This window comes from Camelus dromedarius, chromosome 23, assembly GCF_036321535.1.
Source record: "Camelus dromedarius isolate mCamDro1 chromosome 23, mCamDro1.pat, whole genome shotgun sequence".
Lineage (NCBI taxonomy): Eukaryota > Metazoa > Chordata > Mammalia > Artiodactyla > Camelidae > Camelus > Camelus dromedarius.
Genome location: NC_087458.1, coordinates 11,082,125 through 11,096,742, shown reverse-complemented (window position 1 = coordinate 11,096,742; position 14,618 = coordinate 11,082,125). Strand labels below are relative to the sequence as shown.

Here is a 14,618-nt window from a genome sequence, read left to right as displayed (position 1 = left end):
TGGCCCAAAGTCCCTCTGGCGCCTGGCTTTCTCGCTCGTGCCGGGCGTTGGCGGGCAGCAGGCTGGAGAGGGGATGGGAGCTCGGGCTGTGAGGAGACAGCGAGTGTGGGACATGGGCGCCTGGGAGCGCCGCCGCCGCCGCCGCCGCCGCGCCAATGACCAGCGCTGTCTGAGCCTGGCTTCTGCGCTCCTGCCGGCCGCTCTCCCGAAGGGTCCCGCTCCGGTGCGTTGGTCGTGAGGAGGAGCACTTTGGCCGAGTGGCTGCTGGCTCGTGGACAGCCGTCTGAGGGAGCGCGCCGGGGTGTGGCTGGGTCCGGCCGGGGCAGCGGCTTCTCGCGTGAACATGCGCTGTGGCGCCAAGGTGGGTGAAAGAAGTGCCGCGAAGGCCTGCACTGCGAAGGCGAGGAGGGCGTGTGTCCTGAACGGCAGTTTCCAGAGGGTTCCCCCTGGGCTGTTTCCGTGAGGCCGGCGCACAGGACTGGGCAGGAAGAGCAGCTGTGGCTGAGGAGGTCCTGCGTGTGAGAGGCGTCGTGTGGGTGTCGCGTCGAGGGGGCCGGAGTCTGGGGAGCTGGCAAGAGTGCGAGGCAGGAACGGAGTGTGAGGCGGTAGGGTGTTGTCCAGGCCCGGGACGGGCCGGGTGCAGCATTTGTTGGGCGGGCCAAAAAAGGCTGGCTTGTCAGGAGTGGGATTCGAACCCACGCCTCCAGGGGAGACTGCGACCTGAACGCAGCGCCTTAGACCGCTCGGCCATCCTGACGGCGGGCCTGGGCGCGTCGCCGCTCGGCTGGCTGGGACCCGACGCGACGCGGACACCGATGCCCTTGGCCCGACGCGGTGCTCTGCGCCAGGGGGCGGCCGTCCGGCTGCGCGACGGACCGGGCGCGCGCCGGCCAACGGGGCAGCGAGGCCAGCCGTCGCGCCCGGCTCCGCCGCCGCCGCCCCCTCGCCCACCCCTGGCCCGGGACCCAGCCGTGTGCCGCGTCCGGCCAGCTTCTGCCGCCGGCCGCGCCCACCCCTCCGCCTCTTCTCCCGGGACGTGGCACGGCGAGCGCCCACCTCCTCCTCACAGCCTTGCTTGAGCTCTCCGGCCCCCTCGGGCCCCCTCCTCCCGGCGCGATCCTGGCGTCGGGGGCTATAGGCAGCGCGCACTGGGAGTTTCCAGCGCCACGCGGATCCGTGTCCCTGGCGGGGTCCCGGGCTGCCTCCTTGCATGACGCGTTTGGTGTGGTGTCGGGTCGGGTCGGGTCGGGTCGGGCACGTGGCGGGCGCCCGTGGTGGGCAGAGGGCCGAGGGCAGGGGGTAGGCGACTGCAGGCAGCCGGAGAGCAGTCGGGCGCCCGCGTGGCCGCCGCCGTCCTCGTTAGTATAGTGGTGAGTATCCCCGCCTGTCACGCGGGAGACCGGGGTTCGATTCCCCGACGGGGAGGCCACACGCCCCTTTTTGGTGGCTGGCGCCGCTCTCTGTCCAGCCGCCTGGCCCCAACGGCCCTTCTTCTCGTCCCTCCGCCCTCCAGCGGGGCCTGCCCACCCTCGACCGCCTCCAGCCCTCCACCCCTGCAACCCCTTGCCCGTCCTCCTCGCCGGGCGCTCGGGCGCCACGGCCGAGCGAGGGCCTCCTCTCGACCCCACAAGCTCCCGACGACATTGCGGCCCGCCCACAGTGGCTGCCGCAGTGGGCTCCTTGCGACGCGACGCACACCTGCACAGCTTCACGGCTGCCGGGACGGGTGTGGGGCGGATGAGTCCCGTCCCCTTTCGGTGCCGGGGAGTGGCCTCGCCCAACAGCCGTTGGAGAAGGGCTTTGGCGAGCGGGGAACCAGAGGTGGCGTGCCCGCGGAGGGGTCGGGCCGCGGCGTGCAGCCGAGGGCCCGGCAGCAGCAAGGCAGCGACAGCGCGCCCCCACCCCGCCCCCCGCCCCAGAAGCGTTCGGGCCGGGGGCGAGGGCAGCTGCGTAGGGCTGGAGCGCTTGAGGCGCCCGGGGCGGCCGACGGTGGCGCCTGACGCAGCGCAGAGCTGCTGGCGGACGGGGCGTCGGGGCCGGGCTGCGCCCGGCCGCCGCAGGGGCAGCGGCGGCGGCGGCGAGACCGCGCTCCGGCGAGCCCGGGGCCGGCGTGTCGGGGCGGCCCGGGCTGTGCAGCGTTGGTGGTATAGTGGTGAGCATAGCTGCCTTCCAAGCAGTTGACCCGGGTTCGATTCCCGGCCAACGCAGCGGGCCCATCTTTTGCCGAGCTCCACGGCCGGCCCTCCCGCCCGGGGCCCGTGAGGGAGAGCTGGGAGCTGGGCGCAGAAAAGAGGGAGCTAGGTGGCCTGCGGCTTCTCGCGCGTGTGCGGGAAGGAGGCGCGCAGTGTTTTGAGGGTGCCAGCAAGCAGGAAGAACGCTAGGGCACGTGGCTTGCCAGGGGCGGAGGGCGGCTGGACGTGGAAAGGCCGGGCCTTGGCGCCAAGGCAGCGCCCAGTGGCTGGGTCGAGCAGAGGCAGGCCCGACGCGGAGCCCGACGCTCCCTGGTGGTCTAGTGGTTAGGATTCGGCGCTCTCACCGCCGCGGCCCGGGTTCGATTCCCGGTCAGGGAAGCATTTCTTCTTCCTCTCCGCCTACCAACCTCCCCAGCGCGTCCACAAACACTCCGCCCCCACCCCACCACCACCCCCCTTTTAGCCCACGCGCCAAGCCAACTCGTCCGCTCCTTCTCCCCCGCCCCGTGACCTCAGCGCCCCGACAAGAGCCACCCGGTACCCTCCACCTGCAGCCCCAGGCCCTGGCGTGCAACCTCCACCCTCGTGCCCCGCCAAAACTTTCGGCCTCGCGCGCCCACCCACTCGAGGCCTTCGGCGACGACTCCTGCTCCGACGCTTGCCCCAGCCCCAAACACGACTGGCCGGCGCAGCCGTGGCCACGAGCGTGCTTGGACTCTCAAGCGGCACTGCTTCCGCCACCACAATCCTCGCGGCTGACAAGCCACCCTCTCTTCCCAGCTCAGGCGGTGGTGCTGCTGCTTGTGCTGGTGGTGCTGCTGGTGCTGCTGGTGCTGCTGGTGACGGTGCTGGTGGCCGTGGTGGACAGGGTGCTGGCGATGGCGCTGCAGGTTGTGGCGGCGGCGGCGGTGGTGGTGGTTGGCGGCATCACTGGTGGCCGCGTCGACGGAAAGCGGAAGGCGCGGGAGAGGGCCCTCCGTCTCCAAGTTGGGCCACTTGCCGGGACTGGCCGTCCCTTACGTCTCCTTTCAAGCCAGCGACCAGTCCCGATGGCTTACCTGCTGCGTGCCAGCTCCTGGGCTGCCCTCGAAGCCCGTGGGCCTGTCGTTGGCCTTCAAGGACGCGGGGGTCTTGAACCGCGCAGGGGAGCAGACAGGCTGCCGGGAGGCGGAGGTGTGAAAAGGAACCTGGCCACGTGCTTGTAGTTGGTCGAAAGGGCAGTGGAGGTGAGAAAGCAGGCAGAAACCGGATGCCGCCCGGGAAACTTTAGCTATGCAAGTGGCAGGGTGTGGAGACAGATGCGTGGCAGGGTGGACTACCAGCCAACATGGTATTCGGATTGCATTACCGGTACTCTCAGTCCTGTTACAGAATAGTAAGTATGTTACCCATTTTACCTCCCCTCGATCACCAGCAAACGCGCAGTCACACTGACACCCCTTACCCAGATATGAGTTGTAATAATTTCGCATCCTAACATGGTGTTATGTACCCAACTTTATTTCACCCCTTTCTCCTCTTCTCTGTGTATCTTCTTCTAGTGTTGGTCTCAAGAGTAAATTGTGGACTCAGTCTCCTTTTTCATTTTCTCTGTACCTTTGTAGTAATTATATTCCTTTTTGAAGTTTCTCACATAACCGCTTTTACCCATTTTCCCTTGACTTTTGTTCTCCCCTTTTCCACCTTGCCTATATTTGATGGATTTGTTTCACAAGAACTTCCCACTTTTTAAAAAAACTATTTTCACTCCACTGTATATCTCTTCTTCATCACTATACTTGAAATGGATTTCTCCTTGTCTTGAAGTTCATCTAGTTCAGTTTCAAGCTCCTATCATCTCCGTGTAGTATTTTTCTTGGCTGTTACCTTTTTTTACAGTGGGTTTTTCACTTTAAATTCCTTTCTTCCTTTATGCTCTTTAGCTGCTGGGAATTTTTCCTAATTCTTAAGACGTTGACCATCAGTCCCTTGTTAAAAAAAAAAAAAAAAATGAAGGAAAAAAAAGTCACTCCAGTCTCCAGTGCGTGACTTCCTATATCACTCTTGTACTTGTAGCAAAATTTTTTGTTGAATTTTTAGAAAAATCTTTTGAATTACCTCAACTTTTTTCTTTGGATGATGTGGTATTTTCCAGTTGTATCTGGTTTATGTCCTATCCTGGAAATGATGTCCTATTATTTTGCATTTCATGAATATCATTTCTGATCTGATTCTATACACATTGTCAACTAAATTTTTTTCTAGAAAGACTAGCCATATGAATATGTAAGTAAATTAACACCCAATTAATAAATAATTGGTATTAATATAACAGTTTATATTAATAGTAATATATTAATTACTTATTTCATTCTATAATGAATTATATGATTAATATTATAATACTAACATGTTAATATTATAATCCTAATGATTATTAAATAATTAATAGTCTATAAGTAGGCTTTTACAGACCTTAAGTAAGTATAGGGACTGTCTGGGTTTCTTTATTAAGGAACTTCTTAATGGCAGGCTGCAATGGTAGAAATATCTGCAGTTTTTCTAAAATTGCCCAGGCAGCACAGAATTCTGAAAATTTAACTGCTTTTAGAATTCCAAAGTATCCAGGAAAACCATGTTCATTACTAAAACTGATTTTCTTGATTCAAAGTAACTTCCACGTGGGTTTCATATTTCACAGTAAAATGTATTATTGGTACTCATTAAAAATTAGTGATTCGCTATAGCAAGCCATGGCCGTGGGGAGGGGCATGGGGTGGTGGTGCTTAACCTACTCTGTCTCTCAGGTCTCCAGATGTTGCTCAGCATCTGGGTTTAAAATTCAGAAAGTTTACTGAAATAAAGAGATCAGCCTGACTCTCCAGCAGGGATCATTAGTTCAAATTAGCAGAGAACTATTTCCACAACAACAATCCCTGCCCCATTCTCCATTCCCTCAAGCCATTCTCACTTCCCTCAAGTAGTGAATTTGGTTTTACTCGTGTCTGGGTCTCAACTTTGGGAGAAAGAAGCAGTCACTTTCCTCTGGTGCTAAGGACTGGGAAGAAAGGAAGTGAGTGTCGCACTTCTGGGATAATTCATTGTTTTAGTTTTTAGTATCACACAACTCAGACCTACTTGCAAGGTGAAGGTGTAAAAGTTGGAATCTCAACTGAAGAACGGGGAGTTCGGGGGTGGGCAGTGGTGTTTGATTGAAGATCTATGAATACAACCTGCCTGAACCACAGAAATTGCATGGTTTCTGTGGTGCTATTAGTTAGCGCATTTGGCTGTTAACTGAAATGTTGGTGATTCAATCCCACCCAGGGGCGTTTATATCTTATCTTGGGTCTTTTGATGCAATAGTGGGTCATAACATTATATAATAACATTAAATAAGTTGAATGTGTACAATGTATTTCTCCTTCTGTATGCACTACAACATGCTCACCGACAAAAATTTAGCTTCCACCCCTCACCATACAGTTAACCTATTTACCCATTTCTCCCTCCCCAACTGGAGGTTTGCAGTTTTGAGTCATGATCACTAAAGATTCTCTTCCTGATGTGTCATCTCCCTTTTTCTCAATCTTTCCTCTTAGAAACCTTTCTAATCCAAAGCTCTACAGAGGGGAGAGTATAGCTCAAGTGATAGAGTGCATGGTTAGCATGCACGAGGTCCTGCGCTCAATCCCCAGTACATCTTCTAAAAACAAGTAAACCTAATTACCTCCCCCTCGCAAAATAAAATTTCTGTGAGTTATTTTTCTAGTGAAAGACGTTTCCCAGTTCCCACATCTGATTTATACGGGAGTCATCTATGGGCAAACTAAAGATTCTTGTACTTTTTTTTCAGAAGCAAATCCTTTGAGTTTCTTTCCTGCGGAATCTCATAGCCAGTGGGCTGTTACAAGTAGGGGGGCTGCTACTACACAAAACAGCCAAGGCTCTTTGCCATTCAGTTAATTCTAACAGCAGATCCTAACAGCCAGAAAAAGAGAATGATCTCTGGCCAGTTTTAAAGGGCAGCCCAGTATTTCATGCATTAATGTGCTCTAATTTATTCAGCTAGTCACTTATAATTGGACACTGCTCTTAAACACAGAGCTGAAGTAAAGGTCCTGGAAATAATGCTTTAGAGATTTTCCCTTGATCCCATCTCTTCTTTTTTTAAAATTTATTTTTATTGAAGTATATTTGGCTTAGGCCCCAACTCTTCTTGTTTCATTTTACACTCTCTTTAGGTGATCTCACCACTCTTGTGTCTGCAGTTACATAGACAACTCTCAAATTTTTGTCTCCAGTATTTCTCAGTTCTAAACCCATCCATGAATCTACCTGCCTGCTCCACATAACCCCTTGGCCTATCCTTTCCCAAAGTGAGTCTATCCTTTCCCTACTCCCAGTGTTCCCTCTTTCAGTGAATGGCAATGCCATCCCTTTAGAGAAACAAACTAGACAGGAAGGGGACTTCATTGAGTTTGCTTTCACTCACCCAGCAAATCCATTTGTCATCAAGTTCTTCCCATTTTAACTTTTCTAGCTTCCCTTCCTGTTAACCCACTGCCAAGTCCCCTGGGGTGTAGACCATGTTAGCTTGAGAAATCCTAGTATAGTTATGAGGAATGTGTAGCCCAAGACCCCAGTATGTGTTTGTTCCCACACCAGGAACTCCAGTGACCTGACCTTTCCCCTCAGCCAAAGCTGACTTTTCATCCTCTCAGGTATCCTTCTTAGCTCTGGTGTCAGGAAAGGAAGACCATGGAGGGGAAACTGTTGGCTAAATCAAATTTTCTTACAATTGGCTGGTCTTCCAAAAGGCTTTTAGAAAAACACAAAATCCTGCCTTGTCCCTGGTCTCTGAATATGTACCTGTTATTCATCTATTTATTCATGCGTGCATTCATTCATTTATCAAACATATATTAGCAGCTGTTGTGTACCATCCACTGTGCAAGGAGCTACAAATTAACAGATACAGTTACCATAGTTATTCAGCTCATAATCTATTTTCTGGAATTCCTGACAATGAGAATAGTGTGAACTGATTGTACTCCTTGGGGAATTTCCAGTACAAATGGAGCTCCATAATCCCTAATTCTTCCTCTTTTTCTTCCATTTACAAAGCTATGAAGGCCATAAGGTTATGATATGCACTTGCCCTATTTTGGCTGAAGGAAATTGACTTTTGGAATTTCCCAAATCTGCCATGCTTCTAAGTTTTCAGGTTCAGGATAACAGAGCAGGGTCCTTGGCTGCAGAGAGTCGAGCTCCCTCAAGTGAGAGCTGGGGCCTTGCAGTTAGCCCAGGGTACACTCCAGTGTTTGACCACAAATGATGCAACAGGAACTGCCTATAAATGGCCTCTACTTGATCTCTATAGTGTAATGGGTTAGGCTTTCCACTGTTAGGTTAAAGCTTGATGGTTCAGTCCACTCAGAAACGCTGTCCTTTGAGCCAGAGAACACCCTTCCTTTGCCCCCAGAACATCACATTCTCCATCTCTTCACAAGCTACTTACCTAATTTCTGGGTTGTTCCTGGTACAGATGAGGCTCCTTGGGTTGTTTCTTCTTGATTAAAAGACTTCTGAGTAGAAGAACAAGTTATTTGCCCCCTCCCCGCCCTTTCACATATCCAACATAAAGTGTTGGGTCAGGCTTGGGTTAACTGCTATGGACATTCCCATTCAAAAGGGGGAAATTGGAGGCACACAGCAATCACTGGTCCATAGCAATTCTGACATCCAGACAGGTGCATGCTGCCAGTTTCTTAAGGCCCACGACTTCTCACTGGGAATGAGTCTCTGGCTCTCAATTCCACCTCCTGAGTTATCCTTACTCCTCCATAAGAATAGCATGTGTTTGCAGCTAATGTTTGTGCTTTTTTTTTTTTTTCCTAGCCTGCTTCCTGCCCATGGAAGTTTGGAGGTCCAAAGTCTTTTTTTAATTTTATACTATCTCTATCTCTTTAAGTTCAAGCTAATACATGTCCTTAAAAAGCTGGGAGAATTTCTTATACACCAATATATATTCCACTTATTAGATCAAAGCCACACTCACAAATCTCTTTGAAATAAGCCTTTTTTTTTTTCTTTAACTTCGGGCTTCTAGTGAGGTTGCTGGAAGCCAGTGCCCTTAAGAGTCTTAAAATGAGACACATTTGCAGGATGGAAACTCTCCCAAGCTTTTACACTTCCTCTAAACTTGGAAATGGAGCAGTTAGTTCTTTAGTTCATCTCTGTTTTCTAATGTTTTGTGATAAGCAGGAGAGGGGAAGAAAAAAAGTTCTTTTCTCCTTGTAACCACTTAGATGCTTCAACAGGGCTGCTATAAAAGTACACTAATAAAAAACAGATTAACAAGAGAAAACCATTTTATTAGTGCATGCACACACATCATGCGTGAGAAATCTCATGATGTGTAACTCAAAGGAGTGGTTACAACTTGGGCTAATATAGCACCTTAACAAAAGGAAAATAAATTTGTAGAGGAATGACATGACAGAAAACTGTGGGAAGGTGATCAGGGGAGCTAATGGAGTAACGTTTGTTTGTACAACTCTGTCTTGGCACTGACTTGGTCTTCATGGTCATAAAACTTCCCTGGGAGAGGGGATTTATGGCAGCCTTTATTTTTCAGAAGTTTCTGCTTTCCATCAGATAAGGAAGCTCTGAGAAGGCTTCTTTCTGCACCTGTTGATTCTCATTTGCTTCCAACTCAAAATAATCCTTGTGCCAAAGTGGTATATTTAGGGGTGGCATATTCTGGTCCCCTACAGACATTAGAAAAATCCAAGCAGTTCTTTCAGTACTCTACATGGGAAATTACTTAGCTAGGTCACTGAATTCATTAGGTACATTTTCTATTTTCCACATTATTGTAGACAACTGTGCTGATGTGCTTTCTAACACTACAAAACAAGGGTCCCTCTTTATCTGGTTTTCAATAATATATTCTTCATTTAACTTCAGGCCATCACTACCAGCCTTCCTGAGGCCTGTCAGGATTTTGGCTGCCAGCCCTGAGTCCTTGAAATAGCACCCCCTGTTTTAGTTATTGTTATGGTAGCATCTCACTTTCTGACAAAGTAGGGGGCATTTCCTACTTTAATAAGTGATTATCTATTGTTGCATATAAAAACCACCCTAAATGTAATGGCATAAAGCAGTATCCACTGTTTTATGCTCATGGACTCTGTGAGTCAGGATTCAGATATAATTTCTACCAACCATTCAAGAAACAGAACTTCCATTTACCACAAAATCTCTGAGAGACTAAAAAAAGGGGAGTACTTACCATTTAATTACAGGCAGTTAATATAACCTGTTTAAAAGCCAATCAAGCACAGTGAGAAAGAGAAAAAATATAGGTATAGTAGTTATCTCTAGGGGAAATGAGGGGAATCATTTGGTGAGAATAAAAGAGAGGATTTCAAAGGTACTGGTAAAATTATATTCTATATTAGGGTACAGGGAACATTTGGGTTGTCTTTTAAAAGTCTTCCTTATACTGTATATTTATGTCACTTATAGATTTATATTTATAATAATTTCATTTCATTTAAGTTTAGCAGATCAAGAGAGTAAATGAGGATAAGTACAGTGATTACCTCACTTTTCATTGCCAACTGTCAGTGTGTATATTTTAAACATGATAAAAGAGAAAAAACTTAAAAAAATAAAATTTACTATTATTATTGTACTAAAATGAATTGTGTCCCCCCAAAATATACATCCAAGTCTTAACTGCTAGTACATATGAATGTGGCCTTATTTGGAAACAGGGTCTTTATAGATGTAATTAAGTTAAGACAAGGTCATCTTGATTAAGGTGAACCCTAAATCCAATGACTATTGTCCTTATAAGGAGAAAGGACATATGGAGATACAGGGAAGAAAGCTCTGTAAAGACAGAGGCAGAGATTGGAATGTTGCAGCCATAAGTCAAGGAACACCAAGGGTTGCAGGGAAGTCAGGGAGAGCCAAAGAGATTATCTTCTATGGGTTTCAGAGAGATCACAACCCTGCCAACACCTTGATTTTGGGCTTCTGGTCTCCAGAACTTTGAGAGAATACATTTCTACAGTTTTAAGCCTCCCAGTTTGTAGTACTTAATTATAGCAGACCTAAGAAACTAATATAATTACCATCATATTAAAGCTAAAAGTATGATGGGGAAAGAGAGGAGCCCTGCAGAAAGTGGAAGTGTGTTAACTTCCTCACACTTCAGGTGTGGAAGTGTCAAAGAAGAACCAGAGCTGGACAGTGGTTAGAGAAGCAAAAATATATTTTATTTCAAAAGCTATGGCAGCAAGGGAAAAGAGACCTCAGTATAGAACTGGGCTCAATTCCAACAAGTAGAGACTTACAGACAAGGAGCAGGGTGGGCATTAGTGTATATAATAGTACTAAGAGGAAATATCAGGGGTAAGGGAGGGGGGGATTCTGTCTAAACAGACTTAAATGGATCCTTGCTGAAAGCTGGCCAGGGTGATCACATATCAAAAGTAAGGGATTCTCTCTAAATTGACTTAGGAGAATTCTTGCTAAAACTGGGCAATACAGGCCTGACAAGGATGAAAACAAAAGTCCAAGGTTGAAGTCTAGTTAAGAAGACTTAAAAGAGCCTGACCAAAGTTTGTCAAGAAGAGAATCTCTGTCAGAGATTCCTATACTGTAGGAAAATATAGAGAGTTAAAGATCTATATGGTATCATAATTTTATACATAACTACTGGATGAAATAAAAAGAGATGCTAAACCTTTGAATTAACAGAAAGGAAACAAATTAAAGAAAACATAAACCACATAGTAAAATATTTTTAAAACAATACAATATAAAAGTTATCCTACACTGAAACAAGAAAACTAAAGATCTGTAACACCAATAAATTTAAAATTCCCTATTAAGGGAAACAAATGAAGGGAATAACTGATTCCCAGATCAAAGCCAGTGGCAGTAGAATTTTCTTATTTTGTGGATCCCAAAGCTTGGGGAATGGGAATGTGAGTATGGATGAGGTCAGAAACCTACTTTCCTCTAAAGAAGACAAAGTGGGGTGTTTCCTACTTTAATATGTGATTTTAGTTTAGCCAGCTGTAAACTATTTCCCTAGACTTCGATTCAAGAGCCAATGAAAAATAGAATGCATATGAAATAATTTAAGGTTTTGCTTCCCATTCCTACTTTTGGTTCTGATAGTTGAGTTCCTAATATTCAGGTGTGAAATGTTTCCAGAAGAAAACACACCATCATAGTTCTGCTGAACTGTGGGTAAAGGGGTAAGTGGTATCAGTTTCAACTGATACCTGACGATAATGGAGCTCTTCATTTAACTGAATCATCAAGCAATAAAGGAGATTACTAAGTTGTCTGGAGTAATTGATCATGGTAGTCAAAGAGAAATAGAATTTGTGGTACCCAGAAAGAAAAGGATGAGTATATCTTGAATCCAGAGGATTCTCTAGGGGCACCCCTTAGTATCTTCATCTCCAGTGGTAAGCACTAATGGAAAACCATAGAAACTCAATTCAGGCAGGATTCAGATCCTTCAGGAATGATAATTTTGGGGACTCTACATGTAAAGGACTATGACCAACTAAAATGCTGGGTGGTGAAGAAGAAAGCTATGAATGCCAACCATAGTCTCTTGGCCAGTTGCAGAATTAAGAGTTGTATAATCTATGAATATATTCTTCCCTCAAATTTTGGAGGGAAGCTATGGAACAATTGGAACTATTACTGGGTGGAAAGTGGTATGCTGATCATGGGAATGTAAGTTGTTACAACTGCTTAGGAAAGCTGTTTGGCAATACCTACTAAAGCTGGACATGTGCACACATGTTCCAGTAATTTTGTTCCTGGGTATTTACCTAACAGAAATGTGTGTGTATATACATTATTCAAAAGATATGTACAAAATTGTTCCAGAAGCTGTATTCTTTTTCTAATAGTTTATTATCTGACATACAACAATATGCCCATTTTTAAATGTACAATATTAAGTTTTGATATATGTATACACCAGTGAAACAATCATTACAATCAAGATAATGAACGTATCTATCACCCCCAGGAGTCTCCTTATAACCCTTTGTATTCCTCCCTTCTGCCCCTTACTGCCTCACGCCTCCACTGACCAGCACATCACAAGTGAATTCTGATCTGCTTATTGTCACTAGAGATTAGTTGGCATTTTCTAGACTTTTACATAAATAGAATCATACAGTAAATCCTCTTTTTTTGTTTGATATTGTGAATCTTTTAAATTTTAGTCATTCTAATACATATGTAGCGGTATCTTAATACCCACTAGGATGGCTATAATTTTTTTAAAAAGCAACAATAGAAAATAAAAAGTATTGGCAGAGATCTGGAGGAATTGGAACCACTATACAATGCTGGTGGGAATATAAATGAACCAGCAATTCCATTACTAGGTTTATACCCCAAAGAATTAAAAACAGATATTCAAACAAGTATTTGTACATGAATGTTCATAGCAGCACTATTCACTCCAGCTGAAAGGTGGAAACAACCCAAATGTCCATCAGTGGATGAGTGGATACACAAAATGTGGTAAATACATATGATGGGATATTACTCAGCCATAAAAACAAATGAAGTACTGATACATGCTGCAACATAAATGAATTCCCTAAAGAAGTGAAAGAAGCCAGACACAAAATGTCACATAACATTTGATTCCATTTATATGAAATATCTAAAATAGTAAGTCCAAAGGAACAGAAAGCAGATTGATGGCTTCTAGGGACTGGGAGAAGAGAATATTGGGGAGTAATTGCTTAATGAATGTGGCATTTTATTTTGGGATGATGAAAATGTTTTTGGAACTAGATGGAGGTGGTGGTTACACGACCTTAAGAATGTATTAGATGCCACTGAATTGTTTGCTTTAAAATGGTTAGTTTATGTTATGTCAATTTCACTTTAAAAAAAAAACTCAGCTTGGTCCCTGAAGTCCAATGGTCAGCAGATTTAACTGTAAATCAATATACTGGTGGTTCAAGTCATCCCAGTGTGTTTTTAGCCTACTATTCCCCAGCCCTGCTGCTTCTCTACCAGAAGAGACTCTCTCTCTTAACTCATCCCTCTTATGTAACCAGATGAAAACATCTTTGCACGACATCTAGATCGGGCAAAAACAAAAGTACTCTGAAAAAGCAATTATCCTAAACTAAAGCCCAACCAAGGCAGTTCTCTCTTCTATGTGCTTAGTATAAGGTGTCACCATCTGTGATGGTTTTTACATGCCGACTTGACTGGGTCATTGGGTGCCAGATATTTGGTTAAATGTTATTTCAAGTGTTTCTGCAAGGTTGTTTTTTGCATGGGATTAACATTTAAATCAGTAGACTGAGTAAAGCAGACTGCTCTCCCTAGTGTGGGTACGCCTCATGCAATCTGTCGAATGACCGAATAAATCAAAAAGACTGCCCTTCCCCTAGTAAGAGAGAACTGCTCCTGCCTTACTACTTTCAAACTGGGAATTGGCATTTTCTTGCCATCAGACTTGGACTGGAACATCAGCTGTTCCCTGATCTGGAGCCTGTTGGCCTTGGTCTTTGGATTTGAACTACACCAGTAGCTCTCATTTCACAAGCCTTCAGACTCCAAATGGAACCAAACAATCAGCTCTCCTGGGTCTCCAACTTGCCAACTCATGCTGCAGATCTTAGAACTCCATAATTACATGAGCCAATTATTTGTAATAAATCTCTCTCTCTCAATATAGGTATAGATCTCCTGCTGATCTCAATATAGATCTTCTACTGGTTCTGTTTCTAGGAAATCCTGACTAATGTCATTCATCCAGTTCAACATCCAAGAAACTTTACAGGCCCCCTTTTCCTCCTTCCTTTCATTAACTTCTAGTAGGAAATCTCAAGTTAAAGGAATCTTTTTAAAAATTGAAAACATGATAGTGAATACAATCTTAAGAGGAAAATGCATACCTGTTAGCCCTATACATTCAAACTACATGGTAGCTGCTGAAGTGAAAACATTCCCTAAAGAACTCAGCATTGACCTCACTGGACTTGATGCTTAATGGATGTGGTGGGTAGGAAAGGTTCTGAGCTTATTTCCAAGGATGTTGTGATTTACCAGAGGTGGGACCCAGGAAAAGGTTCCTGGTTAGGGGAGTGGAGAAAGATGACTCAATTTGGGAGAGACTGACTTTAGATCCAAGTGTGCAGGGTAAGGGGCTGACAGCTTGATCCATGGGTGGGCCTGGAAAGTCAGAAGTTGGTGTGCCCTAATATTTGCAGCTGCAGGAACAAGTAAAAATGGAGGCCTACAAACCACATGTCTAAATATTTAAAACTTATAAATTAAGCTAATAAACAGTAAAATAAAATAAGATCTTTCTTCCTACCTTGACAAAAATACGTTCTCAAGAATCTATGAGCCAGGTTTGCATTTAGA

The 14,618-nt window shown here is 46.1% G+C and overlaps 4 non-coding genes across 4 annotated transcripts; 3 read left to right on the top strand and 1 right to left on the bottom strand.

The window, feature by feature from the left end:
- Positions 1 to 674: 674 nt before the first annotated feature.
- Positions 675 to 757, bottom strand: TRNAL-CAG (transfer RNA leucine (anticodon CAG)). The gene has a single exon. It is a non-coding gene; the product is annotated as a tRNA-Leu (tRNA).
- A 596-nt stretch (positions 758 to 1,353) lies between these two features.
- Positions 1,354 to 1,425, top strand: TRNAD-GUC (transfer RNA aspartic acid (anticodon GUC)). Its single transcript has one exon. It is a non-coding gene; the product is annotated as a tRNA-Asp (tRNA).
- Positions 1,426 to 2,135: 710 nt separating this feature from the next.
- TRNAG-UCC (transfer RNA glycine (anticodon UCC)) lies at positions 2,136 to 2,207 on the top strand. Its single transcript has one exon. It is a non-coding gene; the product is annotated as a tRNA-Gly (tRNA).
- Positions 2,208 to 2,498: 291 nt separating this feature from the next.
- TRNAE-CUC (transfer RNA glutamic acid (anticodon CUC)) lies at positions 2,499 to 2,570 on the top strand. The gene has a single exon. It is a non-coding gene; the product is annotated as a tRNA-Glu (tRNA).
- The last annotated feature ends 12,048 nt before the right edge of the window (positions 2,571 to 14,618 follow it).